At 38.3% G+C, this 24,284-nt stretch overlaps 1 protein-coding gene across 2 annotated transcripts in view; it reads left to right on the forward strand.

Annotated features, from left to right (window-relative positions):
• The window catches only part of ADCY2 (adenylate cyclase 2), a 420,264-nt gene that overhangs the window by 35,045 nt on the left and 360,935 nt on the right, over positions 1–24,284 (forward strand). The window lies entirely within an intron of this gene.

A 24,284-nucleotide genomic window follows, 5' to 3' on the forward strand; every position in this document is an offset into this window, starting at 1 on the left:
TTTTTCCCAGGGTGCAGCACAATGTCACATGTGTAGGGATCACAGCACAGATACTGGTGGAAATATTGAATGAGCATACATATACCATGTCCGTCTGCTTGCCTCTTCCACCATAATAGTGATGAAAAGAACTTCCATCATCCTGATCCTTCCCTGAACTAGGCATTGTGCAATTACTTTCCATACATAATTTATTTGATCTGTACAACCCTGTGCAGTAAGTACTATTATTACACAGTTGGGAAGAGCACCATAATTTAAACATGGCACATTGGCATCATCATCATCACGCATCATCTCCATATGCCCATTGTAGTTGACAACTATGTGGTTGTTTCCTGTTGTGAGTTGGCAAATGACAGATTATTGCATGACAAGGAGGGAAGATATTTAGGAATTCTGGATTGTTCTATCTGAGCCACTTTTGGCTTAGTTGTTATTTGGAAAATCTTTATGGAGAAGTAAATGTTACTTCAGAAATGGAAAAAAGAAATCAATCATATTGCTAGTTTTAATTATCAGCACACGATCCTAGTTGGGGGTTTTCATTCTGCAGATGGATTACTAAGAGAAATGAGACATATTTGACCCAAGGAATAAAATTTGTGTATATATTATATCAGATCGTATTATTGTTGGAAATCAATGATTGCTTATATATTGAAATTAATGTCAATTCCTTATCATTTCATTTCTTTCTGCTGGTGCTGTCATCTGGTTCTGTTACAGCTCCTGAATACCTGTAATCAGCCACTTTCCTCCTCATAGGAAAACCCGTCAGATTCAAAGGGCCCTGGGAAGGGATTCACCAGGATGCCAGCTCAGGGTCCAGTCCAGCCCAGCACCAGCTTTCCCTGCTTTGGGAGAAGCTGCACCAGCTTTGGGTACTGTCCCATCCCTTGGTTGCTGTCTGTGCCGCATGGCTCTGGGGCTGGCCACTACAGGGGGATGCTGTCCTGGGTGTGCAGCTCTCTAGTCATCTGGAAGCATCTCTGGGGAGGTCATGATGAAGCTGAAAGAAAAAGTCATGACTGTGGTCTGGAATTTGTATTGTTTTCCGAAAAAGTTATACTTTTATTTCACAAAAAAGGAAAATATTCTGTAGGCTTTCAAAACATTTGTTATTGACACAGTTTAAATAGAGACATTTTTGATGGTAGTTGTCTTAGAGCTTCCTGCATTCAGTGTCCCTTGTGTTTGCCAGAATATTTCATGAAAGGTTGTATTTGTAATAGAAGCCCAGCTACTTTGGCTTGAATCTTGGGTGCTGTTCTTATATCCAAAGAAACACACTTAACAGGAACTGGTAAATAACACAGCCTGTCACCATCAGGTTGGGACTGTGTATGTATTCATGCAAACATGTAGTCAAGCCGCCACCGTGGAGGGGAGTGGATTCTAGATTCTAGGCTGGAGCAGCAAGTTTGCAGGAAAAAATAAATCCAGAGTTTAAATTATTTTCTATTAAGAGTTGCTAAGCAACACCTCACAGAGCTCCTTCAGTATTCAGTATTTCAAATTTCCTTTTTCAGCAGCCATTAAAATCATCCTCAGAAATTTCACGGAGTTGAAAAAACAGAGTTCATAGTTTGCAAAGGCAAAGGCACTGAAATAAATTTTGGGGACAGAAAACCAAGAAGGAGGGAGGCGAGAACCACAGAAAGAGAACACAGGGATTTGTAAAGGATTGCACCCAGTATCCACCTACGGCCCATTAGCACATGCCCCGGAGGAACCTCCCACCACTGAGGGAGAACCTCCAGGAAACAGCAGATGGAGTAATTCTTGGTACAAAGCCTGAAGAGCAGGCTCCAGTGACAAAGAGGGACATTTCCCAATACAAAGAGAATCAGTTCACCAAAACGATCTAACAGTTCCAAATACCTATATACCTAATAAGAGGGATTCAGATTATATGACGGGGAAATCTACTCAGAGATTTCAACACCTTCATCTCAATAACAGATGGGACAATAAGAAAGAAAATTAATGAAGATACAGGCGATTTGGAAAAGTACTGCCAAACAAGTTGATCTAATAGGAGCCTTCACCCAACAACATGGAATATGTATTCTTTCAAATGCACGTGGAATATTTACCAGGATAATCATATTTCCAACCATAAAAATCTGGCTAAGTTTAAAAGGATTACTATTCTACAAAATATGGCCTTTGACCATAATGGACTTATATATTAGAAACCAATAACATAAAAATTTTTGGTAAATTAATCAATAACGGGAAACTAAACCACCCATTTCTAAATAATCCAGTAGGCCAAAAAGAAATTACAAGAAGAATTAGAAAATGTATTGACCAATTTAAATGAAAGCAGCTGGATCTGGTTTGTGGGGTATACCTTAAATAGTGCTTAGAGAGAAATTTACAGCATTAAATGTACTAAAAAGAGGTAAAGGCTCCAATCAACAACTTAAGCTTCAGCTTAAGAAATTGGAAAAAGAAATGCAAATTAGAAAAAGGAAATGAAGAGGAGGAAAAAAATCCTGAAATTATAAACAGAAAAACAATAAAGATAATCAATGAAACTCAGACTGGTTCTTTCAGAAAATCAACAAAATTAGTGAAATTCAAACCAGACTAATCTGAAATAAAGATAGGAGATAAATTGCCAATATTAGGGATGTGAGAGGGGTTAACACTATGAGTCTTCTAGACTTTAAAAGGATAAAAAAATATTATGAATGGCTTTATGTGAATAAACTCCTCAATCTAGATCAAATGGGCAAATTCTTTGAAAAGCAAACAAAGCTTATTCAGAAAAACAATATAATATTGAATGTGAACTATAATTGAAAGATAAAATAAAACCCCCCAAGAAGAATAAATGGATAACCCGAAGAGCCCTATATGTATGAAGTAATTTGAATATATTGTAAAGTATCTTCCCCCCTCCAAAAACAAACAAACAAACAAACAAACAAGCAAACAAACACTAAAACTCCAGAATCCAATGTCTTCCCTGGTAAACCGTAACAAACTTTAAGGATAGCCTGACCTGTGGTGGCACAGTGGATAAAGCATTGACCTGGAAATGCTGAGGTCGCTGGTTCAAAATCCTGGGCTTGCCTGGTCAAGGCACATATGGGAGTTGATGCTTCCAGCTCCTCTCCCCTGTCTCTCTCTCCTCTCTCTCCTCTCTAAAATGAATAAATAAAATAAAATAAAATAAACTTTAAGGATAAAATATTGCCACAACTACACAAATTCTTTCACAAAATAGAAAAGGCAACATCTCCCAATTTGTGCTGTGAGACCACCATTAATTTGATACCAAAGCTGAAGACATTCCACGGAAAGGAGCTACAGACCAGTATCTCTCATAAACACAGATACAAAACATCTTAACCAAATTTTAATACAGTGAATTTAGGCCAGAAAAACGAAATATATATGACCAAATGGAGTTTGTCTCAAGAATGCCAAGCTGGTTTAACATTCAAAAATCAATGAATGTGATTCATTACATTAACAGATCATTTCAATAAGTGCACTGCATATCATCATGTCAGCAGATGTTGAAGATGCACTTGACAAAATACAACACCTGTCCACGACAGTATCTCTCAGAAGTCTAGGAATAAAAAGAAACTACCTCAAACCAATTAAGGTCAATTGCAAAAAAAAAATTGTAACACGTGATATTTACTAGTGAAAGACTGAATGCTGTCCCCAAAGGTCAGGAGTTAAGGTAAGGAAGATCACTCTTATCATGTCTCTTCACTGTTGTACCAGACTTCCTAGCTTGTGCAAAAAACAAGGAGAAGAAACGAGGACCTACAGACTAGAAAATAAGAATGGAGGCGGGTATTATCTGTCTGTGTGTGGACTGTTCGTTATGTTGCCGCTAGCCATAGGAGGCTTCTGACCACTTCAGATGTGGCTATTTTGAATTGAGATGTGCTCCAAGTGTAACACTGGCTTTTAAAGACAAAGTATAAAAAAATGTAAACCATTTGATTCATAATTTTTTTACTCATTACATGATAAAATTATAATATTTTGGGAAAGTTGGCTACATATGATATGTCATTAAAATCAATTTTACCCCAGCTTCATTCTTTTTCTTTAGGATTGCTTTGGCTATTTGGTTTTTTTTTTTTTTTTTTTTAAATAATTTTATTTTTTTAATGGGGTGACATCAATAAATCAGGATACATATATTCAAAGATAACAAGACCAGGGTATCTTGTCGTTCAATTATGATGCATACCCGTCACCAAAAGTCAGATTGTCCTCTGTCACCTTCCATCTTGTTTTCTTTGTGCCCCTCCCCCTCCCCCTTTCCCTCTCCCATTCCCCCCTCCCCCCCGTAACCACCACACTCTTATCAATGTCTCTTAGTTTCACTTTTATGTCCCACCTACGTATGGAATAATGCAGTTCCTGGTTTTTTCTGATTTACTTATTTCGCTTCGTATCATGTTATCTAGATCCCACCATTTTGCTGTAAATGTTCCGATGTCATCATTTCTTATGGCTGAGTAGTATTCCATAGTGTATATGTGCCACATCTTCTTTATCCAGTCATCTATTGACGGGCTTTTTGGTTGTTTCCATGTCCTGGCCACTGTGAACAATGCTGCAATAAACATGGGGCTGCATGTGTCTTTACGTATCAATGTTTCTGAGTTTTTGGGGTATATACCCAGTAGAGGGATTTCTGGGTCATAAGGTAGTTCTATTTTCAGTTTTTTGAGGAACCACCATACTTTCTTCCATAATGGTTGTACTACTTTACATTCCCACCAACAGTGTATGAGGGTTCCTTTTTCTCCACAGCCTCTTATTTGGGGTTTTTTATAGTTCCATATAAATCTGATGATTTTTTGCTCCATTTCTTTAAAAAATGTCATTGGAATTTTGATGGGAATTGCATTAAATTTGTATATTGCTTTGGGTAATATGGCCATCTTGATTATATTTATTCTTCCTAACCAAGAACAAGAAATATTCTTCCATCTCATTATATCTTTTTCGATTTCCCTTAACAATGGTTTATAGTTTTCATTTTATATATATATATATATATATATATATATATATATATATATATATATATATAAATAAAATAAAGGACTTATAAGTCCTTTACATTCTTTGTTATGTTTATTCCTAGGTATTTTATTTTTTTGTTGTTGCAATCGTGAAGGGGATTATTCTTTTGAATTCGTTCTCAAATGTTTCATTGTTGGCATATAGAAAGGCTATGGACTTCTGTATGTTAATTTTGTATCCTGCGACCTTACTGTATTGGCTTATTGTTTACAAATGGCCAACAGATATATGAAAAGATGCTCATCTTCTTTAGTTATTAGAGAAATGCAAATCAAAACTGCAATGAGATACCACCTCACACCTGTTAGATTAGCTATTATTAACAAGATAGGTAATAGCAAATGTTGGAGAGGCTGTGGAGAAAAAGGAACCCTCATTCACTGTTGGTGGGAATGTAAAGTAGTACAACCATTATGGAAGAAAGTATGATGGTTCCTTAAAAAACTGAAAATAGAACTACCTTATGACCCAGAAATCCCTCTACTGGGTATATACCCCCAAAACTCAGAAACATTGATACATAAAGACACATGCAGCCCCATGTTCATTGCAGCATTGTTCACAGTGGCAAGGACATGGAAACAACCAAAAAGCCTGTCAATAGATGACTGGATAAAGAAGATTTGGCACATATACACTATGGAATACTACTCAGCCATAAGAAATGATGACATCGGATCATTTACAGCAAAATGGTGGGATCTTCATAACATTATACAAAGTGAAATAAGTAAATCAGAAAAAACCAGGAACTGCATTATTCCATATATAGGTGGGACATAAAAGTGAGACTAACAGACATTGATAAGAGTGTGGTGGTTATGGGGGGTGGGGGGAGAGGGAGAGGGAGAGGGAAAGGGGGAGGGGGAGGGGCACAAAGAAAACTAGATAGAAGGTGACAGAGGACAATCTGACTTTGGGTGATGGGTATGCAACATAATTGAACAACAAGATAACCTGGACATGTTTTCTTTGAATATATGTATCCTGATTTATTGATGTCACCCCATTAAAAAAATAAAATTATTAAAAAATATATATCAATTTTACCTACTTTTCATGTGGCTGCTAGAAAATGAAAGAGTATGCATGTGGCTTGCATTGGTTTTGTATTGGATGGTGGTCGTCTATGTTGAAAATTCTATGAAACCTAAAAAATGCTACTAGATCTAGTGAGTTTACTGAGCTTGAAGTTTAAAAGGTTGAATTACAGAAATAAATTGTAGGCCTATATATTAGAATCATCCAGTCAGAAGTAGAAAAGATATCATTTACTATAGTACAAAAAGTACATAATAGTAAATGTAAATAAATATGTATAACTCTTCTACAAAGAAAATTATAAAACAAAGAAATTAAGAAATAAGTAACTAAATAGACTTTGTTCATGGATCCAAAGATACAATGTGGTTTTCAGTTCTCCCCAAATTCATCCTCTGTAGATTCAATTCAATTGCAATAAAAATACCAGCTCTTTTGCATATTAACGAACAGATTTATAAAATCTATATTGACAAATAAAATACCAAGAATAGCCAAAACAAATCTGAAGAAGCAGAACATGGAGATATTACTCTACTGGATTTCAGGATTTATTATAAAACTGCAGTAATCAATATAGTATGGAATTTGTGTGAAAACAGACATTTAAGCCAAGGGTATACAACAGACTGTCCAGAAATAGTTCCACCTGTATATGATCCATTTATTTTCAACTGTATTTCAAGCCAAGTCAATGGGAAAGTATAAACTTTTCAAAAATAGTGGCTGAAAATATTGGATAGCCATGTGCAAAAAACAGCAACAACAACAAAACTTCTACCCTTAGTTCCTGCAACATACAAAAATTAACTCAAAATAAATCAAAGCCCTGACCAGGTGGTGGTGCCCTGATAGAACATCGAACTGGGATGCAGAAGACTCAGGTTCAAAACCCACAGGTGAACTGCTTGAGTGCAGCTCATCCAGCTTGAGCATGAAGTTGATCTCTTGAACGTGGGATCATAGACAGGACCCCATGGTCGCTGGCTTGAACCCAAAGGTCGCTGGCTTGAAGTCCAATGTTGCTGGCTTGAGCCCAAGGTCACTAGCTTGAGCAGGGGTTACTGGCTTGCCTGTAGCCCCCTTGTCAAGGCCCATATGAAAAAGCAATCAATGAACAACTAAGGTGCTACAAAAAAGAATTGATGCTTCTCATCTCTCTCCTTCCTGTTCATCTGTCTCTATCTGTCCCATCTGTCCCTCTCTTTGTCTATCTCTCTCTGGTTCTCTTGCAAAAAAAAAAAAAAAAAATTGAATCAAAGATGTAAAATAGTTTTCAAACTATTAAACTTATAAAAGAAACATGAGAACAGATTTTGGCACCCTTGGGTTAAGAAGCTATGTCTGAAATAGAAGACACCAAAAAATATGGACTATTAAAGAAAAAGAATGTGATAAGATTTACCAAAATGAAAAACCTTTACTATTCAAAAGCACCGTTAGGGAAGGGAAAAGGCAAAGCATAGACTGGGAAAAAGTTACAAAACATATACCTAACTAAAGTCTATATTTAGATTATATAATAGACTCTTACAATTCAATTGTACCTCAATAAAGGTGTAAAAATAGTGTACAACATTTTGTAGCACACACAAAGTTTTTGCATACTTTGTTTCAAATTATTGATACAGTGTCTTTAAATGGGAGGTATGCGTCTCATTTTAAACATGGGGAAAAAGACTGAGATGCAAAAAGAGATTTTGTGACTTTGCCAAAAACATGTAGCAGGTCTCTGGCTGGAACTGTTTCTTCCTTCCTTCCTTCCATTCAGACGTGCTGACTCATCAGCTCTTGGCTGTAACCCACCATGCCTTTGAAATAGCTAAAAGAAAGGAGGGCTCTTTCTACCAAGATGTTATAAAAGAACGGCAATATTTATGTTTTTATCAAGTCTAAGGAGATGATTTCTTGAGCACAGTTTTATTACATATTAAGCTTTTTAGAAGGTTGGCAAATGGATTGCTAAATTGTTTGAAATTTAGTTTCTGTTCAGCCTTCTTTTTAAAAGAATATATATATATATATTTTTTTTTTCATTGAACATAGGAAAACACACACACATGCAAAATGCTTATGTCACCAATCTATATTTTTTTAATGCCCGTGATGTGCAAAAACTATTTTTATACTGTTTTTACCTTCTGATGTAGGATAGAACTAAAGAACCAAATATTCTAAGAAGCATAAAAACACAGATACATCACTATAAAAATTTTGAAGCGGCCCTGGCCGGTTGGCTCAGTGGTAGAGCGTCGGCCTGGCGTGCAGAAGTCCCGGCTTCGATTCCCGGCCAGGGCACACAGGAGAAGCGCCCATCTGCTTCTCCACCCCTCTCCCTCTTCTTCCTCTCTGTCTCTCTCTTCCCCTCCCTCAGCGAGGCTCCATTGGAGCAAAGTTGGCCCGGGCGCTGGGGATGGCTCCTTGAGCTCTGCCCCAGGCGCTAGAGTGGCTCTGGTCGCAACAGCGCGACGCCCCGGAGGGGCAGAGCGTCGCCCCCTGGTGGGTGTGCCGGGTGGATCCCGGTCGGGCGCATGCGGGAGTCTGTCTGTCTCTCCCCATTTCCAGCTTCAGAAAAATACAAAAATAAAAATAAAAAAATTTGGAGCAATGAAATAAATTTGGGTGTTTTTTTCAGATGAACTGAATTTATTATAGAAAAGAACTAAATGGGGGTTTATTATAAAAATAGAAAAGTAATCAACTCTAACTTTATCATATTGGCCCAGATATAGATAAAGAGACCAAGGAGACAGTTTAGAAGAATGCCTGTCTCGTATGGCAGGATGGACTACTCAGTTAAGTGAAAACATGAGTGAAATAAGGGAACAAAAGAAAAATGTACTATTTTATGGGGAAAATCAGATATTTACTACCTTCTATATAAAAATACAAATTCTAGAATTTCTAAATTTGGAAAGCACACCATTAAGGTTTTCATAAAAATGTAGAGGGAAATCTCTTTGTAACATCATATAGAAAAATTTCTTTACACCATGAAAAACAAACAAAAAATTATGAAAGAGAAGTAATGAAGACATGAAAAGAAAGACCATTCCCAGTTATTTTTATTTCTCTTCAGATACTCAAGAAATAGTCTTGCATGTGTATATAGGAGGCATGTAGATAAATCAGTTAGGAATTGAATAAATTATAGTATTTTTATTCAATGCAATACTAAGTGCAATGAATAAAATAGATCTACATATATCAATGTTGATAAATCTTGAAAGCACAGTGTTGAGTGAAAAGGGTAGTTGCAACATTATACTGATAATATATGTATCAATATTTTGAATACTTATAGATAAAAATATTAAAAGAAAGGAAACATGGATGAGAAGAAGAAAGTCCTGATTTCAGTCACTTGGTTATTTCTGGGGAAGTAGAGAAGAGACATGAAGAGGAGAATTCATTTACATCTTCCTCAGTGTGTGTGTATGTCTGTGTGAAAAATACTATAGTATCAAAAGCTACAATAGGAGAAGGGTATAGGCCAGGCATGGCCAACATACAGCCTGTGGGCCGAGTGGCCCGTGATTTAGTTTTTAATATTCTCTGCTACTTTAAAATCTTAGCTACTCAGAAGCGGAAGCATCTTTGATTATTGGAAATCAAGATATTTAAGAAGGTAGTAATACTCGGAAAATAATTCTGCGTGTGACTAATCTAGGGTTAACTTCCAATAATTGGTCGAATGGATTCGTGATACTTATTTTTTAAAAAAATTCCATCATAAAGATTTACAACTTTTGTACTCCTCTGTACTCAATATGAACTGTTTGACGTTTAGCAGCAATGTGAAACCCACATTCTTTTAGGCAGAGTTTGTCAGTGTGCACCCAAGGTCAAACAATTCGTTATTTTTGTCGTCAAGTGTGCTGAATCAAGTGTCATTGTAGCATAACAATAGCTGCAGTTAATAACTGAAAATGTGTCCAGGCTGTTTGTAAAACAAAATAATTGTTTTATTTGCCATATAACCCCTTCAAGTTCATTCTATTAATTAAATATTGTTTCAATTGATTGTGATACAGTTTGGATATTTATACAGTGTGTAATTATATTTTTATTAAAATAATATTGTATATTAAAATTTTTCCCTCACATTTATTCATAAACAAATTACATAATAAAATTTTGTTTACTTAAATGAATCATTTTTGTTTGTAACATTTTTTAATTTTAATATTTCGTTCGACCTGTGAAAAATGTTTTCTTTCTTATCTGGCCCAGGGGGCAAAAACTGTTGGCCACAGTGGTGGGATTCAAATAATTTAACAACTGGTTCTCTGCCCTACTGACTGTTTAAGTATTAAAAAAGATATACCTAAAGGTTGTTTATTATTTCATGCATTCAATACTTAAATAAGAACAATAAAAGAGGTACACAAAACTAGATAATGTTATAAAAGTTTTAAAATATTAATGAAAAAATATTAAATAATACCTGACAAAAAACAATAAAACTGTTAAGAGATTTTCATATTGCTTCTTTTTTAAAAAAATTTTTTTTAAAAATTCATTTTAGAGAGGAGAGGGAGAGACAGAGAGAGAGAGAGAAAGAGAGAGAGAAGGGGGGGAGGAGCTGGAAGCATCAACTCCCATATGTGCCTTGACCAGGCAAGCCCAGGGTTTCGAACCGGCGACCTCAGCATTTCTATGTCGATGCTTTATCCACTGCGCCACCACAGGTCAGGCCCATATTGCTTCTTGCTTGGCATCCTCACTTGCAATTTTTTCACCTATGGATGAAATGAACATTACTACAGGTGCTTAGAATACACTGTTGCACAGATAAATGTTAAAAAAGTATAAGGAGCTTGTGGATAGAGCATTAGACTGGGACGCAGAGGACCCAGGTTAGAAACCCTGAGGTTGCCAGCTTGAGCGCAGTCTCTTCCGGATTGAGTGCAGGGTTACTGGCGTGAGCATGGGATCATAGACATGACCCCATGGTCGCTGGCTTGAGCAAAGGGTCACTCACTCTGCTGTAGCCCCTGGTCAAAGCACAGATGAGAAAGCAATCAGTGAACAATGAAGGAGCTGCAATGAAGAATTGATGGTTCTCATCTTTCTCCCTTCCTGTCTGTCTATCCCTATCTGTCTGTCTCTTTATCTCTCTCTCTTTCTCTGTCACGCACACACACACAAAGAGTAAGGAATGTAAATTTGTGATATACACACTGGGTGGCTGCCCAGGCGCCCCCCCCCCCCCCCACTTAGAGAGAACCCTGATTACAAGTTAACAACCATTCATGTAGGCATGCTGTTGAGTATGACATCACCAAACTCAACAAAAAATTAGGCATCAGTTCTGCTGAACTGGTGCGAACCGGCTGAATCCTACCACTGGGTATAGAGGAGATAAATGATGGACGAAGACTTGACTTGGGAGCTGAACACACAATACGGTGCACAGAGATGTGTTGTAGAATTAGGTACCTGAAACCTGTATAATTATGTTACCCAGTGTCATCCTAGTAAAATCCAATAATAATAATAAAAAAGCTAGTATAGCATAATGTTTAGTGTCTGAGGTATGCTCATGGGTGGTGTCATATTTGTTTTACTATTAAAAATTTGAGGTTTAGTGCTTTGCAGTTTATAGTAAAATTAAAAAAATAAAAACAACATTAGCTATGCTAAATATAACTTTGCCTTTGACCTGGAATTGCTGTTCTGTGCTGTGGGGCCCCAGGCCACCCTCTAGAATCCAGCCTTCTTATCTGCCTCTCAGCCGTTTCTGCCTCTGCTCCCTCCCCCACAGCTGCTGTTGTGACTGTTGTTCACCGTGGTAAGAAACCTTTTGTTGTTGTTGTTATTTTACCCTGTGTACTTGTCATTAGTTTTAATAAGAAGTGTTCTGTATAGCACTATACAAATGCCAGGGAATGTAATAGTGAATGATGCGCTAAGATTTAGTTACTGGGATCTATATTTAACAATGAATGAACCCCAATCAAAATATTGAGGAAATATAATTATTTTAATATAAATAGCTAAAGGGTGATGTAATTACATTTACTTGAAATACTTGAGGGATTAATGGCCCTATTCCTTAATTCTATAAAGTAATTATAATTATAACTGAATATTAATTGCTTTCCTTGGTTTCCAACTTTTTCCAAAAAACCCCAAAACTATCAGCAAACTGTGAGCAATAAAGGATTGACATGAAGGCATCCTGACCTTTCTCACTTCATGTAGGCATGCTGTTGAGTATGACATCATGGCATTTTTGACATTTTAAAATTATGATAAATATAACATTAGCATAGATGGATTAAATAAAATACTTGTAAATTGATTAAAATCCGGCCATTCTCTCCTGTTGTCTTCTACCTGTCTTCTGATAAGGCCTGCAGAAAACCTAAGTGCTTGTATTCCATGTCAGTTTCATACGATGTACATCTTTGAAGAAGATGAAACTCAGAATATAGATATGACAATCAATACTTATATCTTTCCATATTGAAAATGCAGAATTGAGACAGAGGAGAGATCAAAGGGACCAGAGGAAAAGAGGACAGAGGGAAAAGGGGATGATAGGATGGGATAAGCCTGAAGGGAAGGGGGGAGGGTGCTGTAAGGAGGCAGCAAGGGAGATGTTGAGGGGAATACAGGGGAAGGGGGATGCATTCGGGGCAACCCTAGAATCTATGTAAACACAATTAATTAAATAAAAAAAAAAGGAAATGCAAAGCCACCAAGGCTAAGTAAGGTATATACGGATGCTGTACACTCTAAGGATGTGAGCACAAACTTATAAACTCTGTCTTGTGAAGTAAAAGTGGAAACAGGTCTTTATGATTTGGAGGGCATTACTCTGCTGGTCTCTGGTGTGGCCTCTGTAAGCTTTAGTCTGATTATGTTTGAGTTTCACAGTGGTGGAGGGCACAGAGATCCTACACTACATGGTGGAAATGGGTCCTACAAAGGTGTGTTCCACATAGTGTGCTTATAGAGAGCCAATGGTTTCAGCCTAGATATCCTGAGTGTCTGTCTTGTGATAGGTCTCCATGTGTCCAGAATCTGTTTTGTAGTTTTATAGGATGATTTGTTTGGGGGGATGAATTTATTTTCATCCAGATGCCAATTTATGATTTCATTGCAGTCTACTAACCAGAATACCTTTTTCATGGTGTTAGGTTACCTGGAAAATCTATTCAATTGAGTGTGGAATATCAGATCAGAGAGTGATGAGCTCTCCTTTGTACTTTATTCAGGCTTTGACAGAGTCTGAGGGAACATCACAGTGGCACAAGGAGGATTCTGTTTTTGGCAAGTTGTGTTGGGTAAAAGTTTTGGCCTATGTTGCTTAGAGACTGTGGGGACTCAGGATCAACGTCTCACACATACTCTCAAGTGAACCAATTTAAGGTGTCCTATATAGAGTGTAGGAGAGCACAGAGAGGAGGATGAATACTTTTGGACTAAAAGCAATTTTTTCTTTAACTGGAGAAAAACCTAGGTTTAGTTTTCTTTGACATCATCTCTTCTGGATTCCCCTTTGCTCATTATTTAACACTTGTCCCAATGTGAGACCTGGTTCTTTTGTCATATGACATAATCAGAATCTGCAGCAGACCTGGGGTTTGGCCATCAGGACCCAGTCAGCAGGGACATATGACTGCTTATTTCTAAGCACTGGAAAGATTCCCATTGCCTATAAGCTGTTACTTAATTTAATGAACATGTGTTTCTTTTCTTTTATTTTTTGACAGAGAGAGGGACAGATAGGGACAGACAGACAGGAAGAGATGAGAAGCATCAATTTTTTGTTGCAGCATCTTAGTTGTTCATTGATTGCTTTCTCATATGTGTGCCTTGACCAGGGGGCTACAGCAAAGTGAGTGACCTTTTGCTCAAACTAGTGACCTTGGGCTCAAGCCAGTGACCATGGGGTCATGTCTATGATCCCATGCTCAAGCCAGTGACCCTGCATTCAAGCTGGTGAGCTCGTGCTCAAGACAGATGACCTTGGGGTTTCAAACCTGGGTCCTCTGTGTTCCAGTACTCAGCTCTATCCACTGTACCACTGCCTGGTCAGGAGAATATGTGTTTCTTTAAGAGTCCAAAAAGACTTCTGATTAGTTCCAACTGAATAAAAGGAGCCTTAGGAGTAATTGGAAAATATGTCAAGTACTGAAAACATAGCTAAGGATTCTTTCTTATTTAGAGTAGAGTATGTTGTGCATGTGTGGCCAGTGATGGGCCCTTTGCCATCTAAATTTGGTAGCCAGGAGTGGCTTCACTGACACTGAGATGTTTATGTCCAACATAATTAGCACCGACCTGTGCACTTCTCACTGTTAGATATGAACAAGATCCTCAGAGTGGTAAGTTATCTTTTCCCCCAACAGGTAGTAGTACATTGACTTAGTAATGATGAATTTCTGTAGATAAATTTCTGTAGAAGTCCTTGGAAATCTCAATGTTCTTACCTTGTTTTTATTTATTTTTTTAGTAGAGTCAGCATGAAATGCAAATGCTGTCAGTCCCCATAATGTGTCGATTGCATGTTTGCAGTCTTGCCTGTAAAATCAATAATCAAGATTATTTGTGCACATGAGCAGTGCAGCGTGAAGTTTGAGTCACCAGTGTGCACCTTCCCAGCTGAGGTGGGACAAGATAACGTTCCACCTTCTTTCAGCTCTCACCCTGTAAACAAGTGTCCCTTTTGTGATCTGTTTCCTGCCACAGTTTTTGCATTTTTGTTGATGATTTCATTGCTTATAATGGCTCCCTAACCATGCTGGTTAGGTAAACGTCCTTCAGGCATGAGTGCCAGTGCTGTTGGCTGGGAGTTCAATGTTGATAAATTAACACTATATAGTAAATGAGGTCTTTAGCAGAAACACAACAAGGTTATGTACTGATTGGTTGATGAAAATATTGTGACCAGGAGTGCACAGGAACCTAGCCCTATATTTAATGGTTCAATATTGGTTGACTCAGTGTTTATGGTGATGTATTACACAGAACTACCATAAGGGGAATGGACTGTACCTTACCTTGGGAGAAGTCAGTAAGAATAACAACATCAATGCAATCACCTGTGGAAATGACGTTGTAACGGCTGGTTTCAGGTTTCTCTCTCTTCCTGTGCCTTTCCCATGTTCATATTTAATTATTAAAACAATATGTGCCTTGATATTTCTGTAAGCTGTATTTTGGTCCCACTTAATTGTAGCCCATCTTTGAGATGCTGACAACCTGTGATATTATTAGAGAACCAGAAAAACAGGTCCATCAGGATTAAGGAATTCCAGGATTAACATTCAGAAACAAAGACCCTTAAGTCAGAATGTCCCCACTCCTCAGCAGCTCAGGCTTTTGGCAACAGATTGCCTGCAGGTGCGACTGGGTGATGCAGTTCTTGGTGCTGGGTGCTCTCGTGGTCTCCTGTAAAACAACTCTTGATGAAGAGTGTAAGGACAGCTTGCTCACCAGGAGTGGGCAGTGTTGGGCATGCTTCTGTGATGGGAAGGGGCACTGAATCTGGATAAAACAACTGCCACCTCTCAGGGAGTATCCTGGGAAACCCATTGGCTCTGGCCTGTCAGTCATTGCAGAGTTGCTCTGCCTTCACAAGGAGCTGTTTCTGTCCCTTGAGTGGTATTTAGATTGGAGACTGAACTTCTAAAGGGACTACTGGGATCAGGCACAGTCAGCTTTGCAGGTACCAGCTGCGGGACTGGTGCTAACCTCCAACAAGCAGAGGGCAGCAAGAACTCAGGCCAGGAACAGCGTAAAAATATACTAGGACAAGAATTTTACAAAATGCCCATGCTCTATAGCAGGCTACGCCATGTCCTGGGATTGGCTTGGGGGTGCTCAGCCTCTTCCATAATCTCCCTCAACCACCTCAATCTACCACAAGCTAAGGAAAAGAGATGTGGTTGCAATGCAAACCAAGCTTTAAGGCTTGTCCCCCAGCTTGTTCCAGGCCCTCTGAGGAGGACAGATGGGGCTCCACAGACCATGGGCATTAATGCACACTGCAGGGAAGAGTGTGGAGTCATGGATAAGGTTGTGGGCTTGTGTAAAGTCAGTTGCCACAGCCACCATCACAGCCGCCTGGCCCATGCAGGTTTGCCTTAGATTCGGACAGACGGTAATGAAACAATGAAGCCAAGAACTGGTGGGCCATTACCTTTAATCCTAGCTTGTACCTGGCGGGAAAGTAAAACACACACTGGGCTCCAAAACCCACTCATGCAGTGCTCACAAAGCTACTGACTTATCCGAGTTTCCTAGAATCACAGGTTTCTAGCTCACCAGCCTTATTCACCTCTGTTCCCATCTCCTTCTCTCTACACAAACTGCACAAACTGGCTACTCCTTCAACACTCCACCATCTTGGCTGCTTCTCCTGGCCTCCTCCATATGACCTTACTCTGCTCTCCTCTCTAATGCTAATCTCAAGAACCCGAGAGAGAGCAAGCTCCTGCATCTGCCCCACTTTATAGTATAGATTCAAAACCTTTTATCCAAGAGACAAGCAAGGAAGTCTCTGATACAAAGTCATTTATCTGAGGCATAATGGGATTCCTCATGAGAGTGCACCACCCTACATCAAAAAGGGTGGGAAAGGCTTAGTCTTAAAACTAAGCCTTAGGCTATAAGGATCCTGCCTGCTTACAGCCTGTCCCCAACACATATTAATATAATGACGCCCATCCCAAGCAAGACGGGCAACCAATATCATCACCTGGGCAATGGGCTTCCATGTGGGCAGCGCCATCTCTAACAAAGGGAGCATAATATTTTATCTGCCCAACAGCTTGCAAGTCACATGCAATGTCACTGTGTACAAGTTGTGAGAACTTGGTCAAGGGCAATAACTTGCCCAGTCATGGATTTCCCCATCTATAGTCCATGGTGTAAATACTGGTTGATGGTCAGTTATAAGCTTCCACCAGGTCTCAAAATTCCTGAATACTTTTCTAGCTTGTAGGATCTGGCATACCACACCACTGAATGGAGGCAGAAGAATCCACTGAGAAAAATAAAAAGATGCTAATGGCTTATAGCATCTGTTTACCCCAATCTTTATGGTACTAGTGATGTAAAATAAACTATTTTACCAAGCCTGTCCTGATTTAGATGTTTTTTAATGATGAATTTTTCATGTTGCAATGGCTTATCCATTTCATCTCAGTATTTGTCTTTTAAAAATTATAAAATATTTTATATATATCCAGATGGAGAGAACAGTCTAATAAACCCTCATGTAGCAATCATCCTAATTTTTCTGCTTCATGTATTTCCCTTTTTCAAAAAATGAAATATATTTAAGACGTCATCAGTTCACCCCCTACATGTCTGTACTATTTATACTCTTACGCTTAAAAAAATCTATGTATCTGACAACCTGAAAAAAATCACCCTGACATTTGTGATCATTAGTTTTATGTGTCAACTTGGCTAAGTCAAAGTATGCAGCAATTCAACTAAACACTAATTCAATTAAACACCAACTAGTGTTGCTCTAAAGTGCATTGGTTTTTTTTTGTAAATGTTGTTTGTTTAACATCTACGATCAATTGACTTCAAGGAGATTGTCCTTGATAATTAAGGTGGGTTTATCCAATCAGCTAAAGACTAAGAGCAAAAATGAGGCTTCCTGGAAGAAAAAGAAATTCTGCGTCCAGCCTGCAGCTTTAGTTCCTGCCTCACCATTTTCATCCTGCCAGCTTGCTCGATACATTTCTGACTCGCCTGCTCTCATAACTGTATAAGCAATTTCTTGAAATCTTTCTATCTCATATATAGGTATATGGGATATCCATCCATCCATCCATCCATCCATCCATCCATTATCTATCATCCATCCATCCATCCATCCATCCATCTATCATCCATCCATCCATCCATTCATCCATCCATCCATCTATCCATCCTACTCATTCTTTGTCTCTGGTAGAACCCTGACTGATATACCATAATGCCACTTAACAAAATTAACAGTGTATGCTATCATATAATACTAGTGTACATTCATTCAGATTGCCCCAGTTCTCTAAGATATGTTTTTCTTTTTTGCATTCGGTTTGATGTAATCAGGGACCACACAAGATACATAAATTGCATTTGGTTGTTGAGTTTCGTATGTGTCTTTTTATCTAGACTAGTCTTTTCTTCTGACACCTTTAAATTGTTGATGTAGCTTGGTATTTTGGCCTTCAGAATGCTCGGCTCTGGATTTGTCCATCTGCTAGCTCCTTGAGTTGTTTTTATCTCTGTACTGCATATTGTCTGTAAACTGAAAGCTACCTGTTCAGGCTTGATTAGATATGGGCTGGGAGGGAAAAACTCCTGTGCTGATGGTAGTGTGTGTTTCCTATGGCTTCATATCCGGGACACGGTGATTGTCTGTCCCAGTCCTGTTGGTGCTAAGATTGATATTGGTGAATTCAGAGGGTGACAGACTGCTCCCTCTTCTGGGTCCTCTCCCATCTGTTGATGATACTGACCTGAAGTAATTATTTTTCTTGTTTTCTTAGTTTTAACTGCCTTGAAGTTATCCTGTAAAGAAATTTTATTTATGAACCAGGGCTATTTGATCTGAGATGAAATTGTAATAGAAAGGAAGAATAAGTTAATTTTTTCTCTGTAACAAGATTTTCAGAGTGAGAAATTTATGCCCTCTCATAGTAGCGACCAGTTTGGGAGAGGTGCTTCCTCTTTTGAGGATATCATTTGAACTCTTGTGTTTATACTGATTTTATTATGAACAATGTTATGGATATTATATGTTTCAGTCAGTTGTAGTCATTATTGTTTTTGATGTCCAAATATAGTTATTTATTTAAAGCCCCATGAAGTTTGCTTCTGTATCTTTGACATAAAACCTGTTAGTCTTATATAGCTCCTTTGCCTTTTATTTCCTCCCCCACAGCAGGAGTGCTCATTCTCCTATTATTATTTTCAGGGGACAAAACGAGAGACTATATTTGACAAGAAAGAAGCTATGAGTTTACAATGATATTTCTTTTTTTTTTTTAATTTTTGTTAAGTGGTAGGGAGGCAGAGAGACAGAGTCCCTCATGCGCCCTGAGATCCATCTGGAAAACCCCCTACCTGGCAATGCCCTGCCCATCTGAGGCTGCTGCTCTGTTGCTCAACAACTGAGCTATTTTGGCACCTGAGGTGATGCTATGGAGCCACCCTTAGCCTCTGGGGCCAACTTGCTTTAACTGATCGAGCCATGGCTGCAGGAGGGAAAGAGGAAGAGAGAGAGAGAGAGAGAGAGAGAGAGAGAGAGAGAGAGAGAGAGAGAGAGAGATATGAAGGAGGGGTGGAGAAGCAGCTGGGTGCTTCTCCTGTGTGCCCTGACCAGGAATAGAACCCTGGACATCCATATGCTGGGCTGACACTCCACCACTGAGATCACCAGACAGAGCCTACAGCGATATTTCCTATTTAAATTTAAAGTTACAATTTTGTTACTTTAACTTTTGCCTGTGTATCCTCTCCTACTCTTTCACTTAATATGTGTCTGTAACAATCTGAAACAAATATTCACTTGTACATACACATCCATAGTTATATATAGTCAGAAGTAGATTTAACAGTGTGCCCTAGGCCTTGGGTTCTGAAGGGGTCCACAAAACCCCAACTTTACACTTTTTTCTAATGACACCAAGTTGGGTTTCATATGTATAATTTTAACATTAATAGTACATAATATTTTTTATTTATTTAAAAATATGGTTCACATGTATTTTTATTTTCTCTGTTTCTTCTTTTTAAGGGGCCCAATATTTTCTTCTGTGCCTGGGGCTTTAACTGACCTTAATATGACTCTGTATATAGTGTAGGTTTTTAAAAAATACAAGTGACTAATAAGACAACTGAATGACTTTCAAGCTTTGTCACTCTCTTTATTCTAAGAATATATACTCTCTATACATAAAATCAAAATGCTGTGTTCTTAAGTCTCCTGGAATATTTTATAGTATATTTGTAATTCTACTTGATGTATAGCTGGATTTAGTTTATTTTCCATTTTCAGGGATTCTTTTTTTTTAAATTTTTATTAATTTTAATGGGGTGACATCAATAAATCAGGGTACATATATTCAAAGAAAACTTGTCCAAGTCATCCTGTCATTCAATTCTGTTGCATACCCATCACCCAAAGTCAGACTGTCCTTCATCACCTTCCATCTAGTTTTCTTTGTGCCCCTCCCCTTTGCCGTCCCCCTCTTCCTCCTTCTCTCCCCCCGCCCCCCATAACCACCACTCTCCTGTCCATGTCTCTTAGTCTCATCTTTATGTCCCACCAATGTATGGAATCCTGCAGTTTCTGTTTTTTTCTGATATACTTATTTCACTCTGTACAACGTTATCAAGATCCCACCATTTTGTTGTAAGTGATCCAACGTCATCATCTCTCATGGCTGAATAGTATACCATGATGTATATGTGCCACATATTCTTTATCTAGTCTTCTATTTTTTTTTTACAGTGATTAAAGCCTTTAAGCAAACTCTTGGCCAATACAGCAAGAATCCATAAAAGAGTAGTGTCCTTAACATGTTCACCAAGTCCAAGTTGGCCCCAACACCATGCCAAATCCCTGAAAAATGCAACCCAACCCCAGTTCAGTCTGTTAGGAGCTGTCACAAGGAGCAGGAGTCCAGGAAAAGTTTGCATCCAGGAAAAGTCCGCATGGCACTGGAATTGTTGTCACAATTCTATAATTTGCAGCTCATGTCCAAGTCCCAATGACCACTGCTTCTAGCTGGTAATGATTCAGGTAGACTGGAAAAGCCATCTGCAGCATGTGTGGATATGGAGCTTCTGTTGTCCTCTGCCTGGAGAGATGAGACCAGGTTGCTTTCCCCTGGAGCTCTGCGACTGTGGCTTGGTAAAAAGAACCTTGGGATACACTAAGCTTGGTGGCAAAGGTAGATTCATAATAGAAGTTGGCAAAAGGGGGAAAGAGAGCTCTAAATTAGAAGTAGGTCCCTGCCTGAAATATGAGTGGGGCATTGAGATAGGAGGAATAAAGGAAACACTATATATTAAAGCAGCAGAAAATAGGACTATCAACACCCACAACAGAGATCTTCGAGGGAAGAATAAAAAACCTGACTATTCAGGCAAGACATAGTTAAGTGGCCCTTGTGCAAATGAGATCAGTTTACCTGCTTCTTGGAAGAAATACCCTAGACTCGTCCACAGTGTCGTAGAAGGGGCCAACGGCCCTGGGCACCTTCAGCCTTCAGTGGCAAACCCCAGCATTCTGGGCAAGGTTAGGTCATAGGTGGCTGGAGCAGGGCTGGAAGAGACTGAACCCTTCCTTAGAGGAGCGAGGGGGAAGCCTACCTTCCAGTGTCCCTGTTTCCTCACAGCAGAGGCATGTAAGTCTGGCAGGTTTTAGCTCAATAACCTTCCTTTCCACTATTGAAGCAGGACCCAGATGGCATCTTATGAGACTCCTTTGGGGCGTTGGAGCCTTTAAGGGCATATCCTAAAAGCTGGTAGTTCCCCTGATCTCTATTGGGCTTTTTCTGCCTCTAGGTATCTTAAAAGCCATGCTCAGAAGATCTCGCTGAGGGGTTTGAGGATCTCCATCTGCCTATATAAATCTTTTCCATATATCTGTAGTTATTTGGAAAAAGACAAAACAGTGTTATTAGCTGGATCTAATAAAGAAGGTAGTAGTTTGCAGGCGAAAAAGATTTGGCGTCTCCTGTTCATCCACATTCAAAAGAAATTTAAATTTTTTTTTAAGTAAGAAGCATGATATGGTAGACCCATAGGAGTTCCAGGATATGACTATCCCCTTTTAAATTTTTTTAAATTCAATTGGATTTTTTGAATGTGTAATTATATAATTATACAAACTATACAAATTTCTCCCTCTCCCCCCCATCCTCCCTCTCTGCCCCCTCTGTCACCCTCTCTTCCCTTCTTTCCCCCTCTCTCTCCCTCTCCCATCCATCCATCCATCCATCCATCCATCCATCCATCCATCCATCCATCCATCCATTCATCTATCCATCCATCCATCCATTTTAAAGGAATTTTGGAAGTCTTACTCATTTCTATAGATTTTTTGATTTTTCCATGTTTCCTTCCAGCCGTTTTTGGTGACCACTTTGGCTGGGTTTTTAAATCTTTGCAGTTACTCCCCCCTCCCAATTGTAGTCTATAGTGAACACTTTATATCAGTATATAGAGCTCTCTTTATGGCTGCATATTCCATATCATGTGTTTATCTTACTTTATAAACTAATCCATATTGATTGACCTTGTAGTCATTGTCAGTCTTTTTCTCTGTTAGAAATAATGCCACAATGAATAGTTTAGTACATTTTTACCAGTATATTGTATAACTACCTAGAAATGGATCTTCCATGGCAAAGGATGAGCACAGTTTGGCTAGAAGTGGTTGTATTTTCCTTGCCTGGGCCTGGACCACGTTGCTTCCCAGCCCTGCATAAGCCACCTGCTAACCAACAGAGAATGTTGCTCTAATGGGGAGGGGAAGAATCATATCTCAGGGTAGTTTTAACTTGCATTCCTTTTGTTACCAGTGTGATCCTGTGTCCAAAGGACATTTGAATTTCTTCTTCTCTGAACTGTTCTTTTATAGTTTTGCCCATTTTTGGCATTACATTATTTTCTTTTTTTAAAGAGTTCTTTGCTTATTAGTAACTTGCCTTTGAAAGAAGTTGCAAGTATCTTTCCCACTTTGTCCTTTGTGCTCTGAATTTTCTTGTAGTGCTCTGCATGCCAAGGCTTAATTTAATTTTATTTTATTTTACATAGTTGAATTAATCAGTCTTTTAGTTTATTGCTTTTAGATTTGGAGGCATATTTAGGAAATTTTCCCTACTTCTAGGTTCTAAAGAACACCATTATGAATTCATTTCTGTGTGGATCACTGACTCGTGTGGCATTTGTCCTGTTAGAAAGTATACCATGTTTTATCTTTTTCCAAACGGCTACCCATTTGGCCCAATGCCGTTAATTGACAAGATGCCACTGTTTCCCTTCTGCTTAAGCTCCCTTTCACTTGGGGCTGTTTGTCCACTCCATTCCCTTCCATCAGTCTCTTTGTGTGCCAGACCACTTTGTTTTAACGTTGAAGATTTTATAATATGTTTTACTATCTGGTAGATCTTTTATGGCATTATATACTTTATAGCAAACTTTTCTAGCCCCTGTGAAAAAGAACAAACATGTTGCTTTTTTTAAAACTGAAATTGCATTAAAATTATAACTAACCCTATAGGAGAATCTATGGCTTTGTGATCTAAGAACATGATATATTTTCCTTGAATTCCTGTCTACATTCCTTTTCTTTCAGAAGTGTTTTCACTTTCCCATGTATGTTTGCCATCTGCCTCATCATTTGCTGAGGTGTTGTGGGTTTGTTTGTCGTTGTTCATTCAGTTCTTTTCCATTATAAATGAGGTGTTTATTCCCATTGTGTCTTTTTTTATATTTGTGTTATATATGAGGTTTATTGATTTTTCTTGGTTAAATTTATGTCCTTTTGAATAAGTTCTTTCTTTACAAATGTCTGTGATTCACTTTTGAATTTTTAGTTAGTTTTATCTGCATGTAAAGATTTTTTGTGTCTCACCCCCCCCCCCCCCCAGTTCTTATGCCTCTAATTGCCTTCTGTTTTTATTGCATTGTCTAATACAGCCATTGCCATATTTAACAGTGGTGGTGACAGTTGGGATCTGTGTCACTTTTCTCACTTTTGTAGGAAAGTCTCCAGGGCTTCTTCATTAAGTAGATCCTGGCATTTGGATGTAGATTTTTATTTACATAATTACATTCAATGTTAAGTAAGTAGCTATCAATTCTTTTTTACTAGGTGTTTTTATAAAGAACTGCTGTTGAATTTTGTTCAATGACTCTTTAAAGTCTTTAGAAATGAATTCTATCAATATTTTCATATACTCACTTATATCTAAGAATTTTGATTGCTCATTATATTGATAGTTGCCAGCATTATAAAGTGTCTGTTTTTAATAATTTTTGTCTTGAATCCCACCATATCTGACACCAAAACTGTAACCCCACATGAAATTGTATTACTTTTGCTCACCCTTTTGTATAGCCTTTCACATCTTTTTACTTTTAATTTTTCTGAAATATTTTAAAATTTTCTTATTATAGAATAGAGTTATTGT

The sequence above is a fragment of the Saccopteryx bilineata genome, chromosome 1 (genome assembly GCF_036850765.1).
Source record: "Saccopteryx bilineata isolate mSacBil1 chromosome 1, mSacBil1_pri_phased_curated, whole genome shotgun sequence".
NCBI classification, from domain to species: domain Eukaryota; kingdom Metazoa; phylum Chordata; class Mammalia; order Chiroptera; family Emballonuridae; genus Saccopteryx; species Saccopteryx bilineata.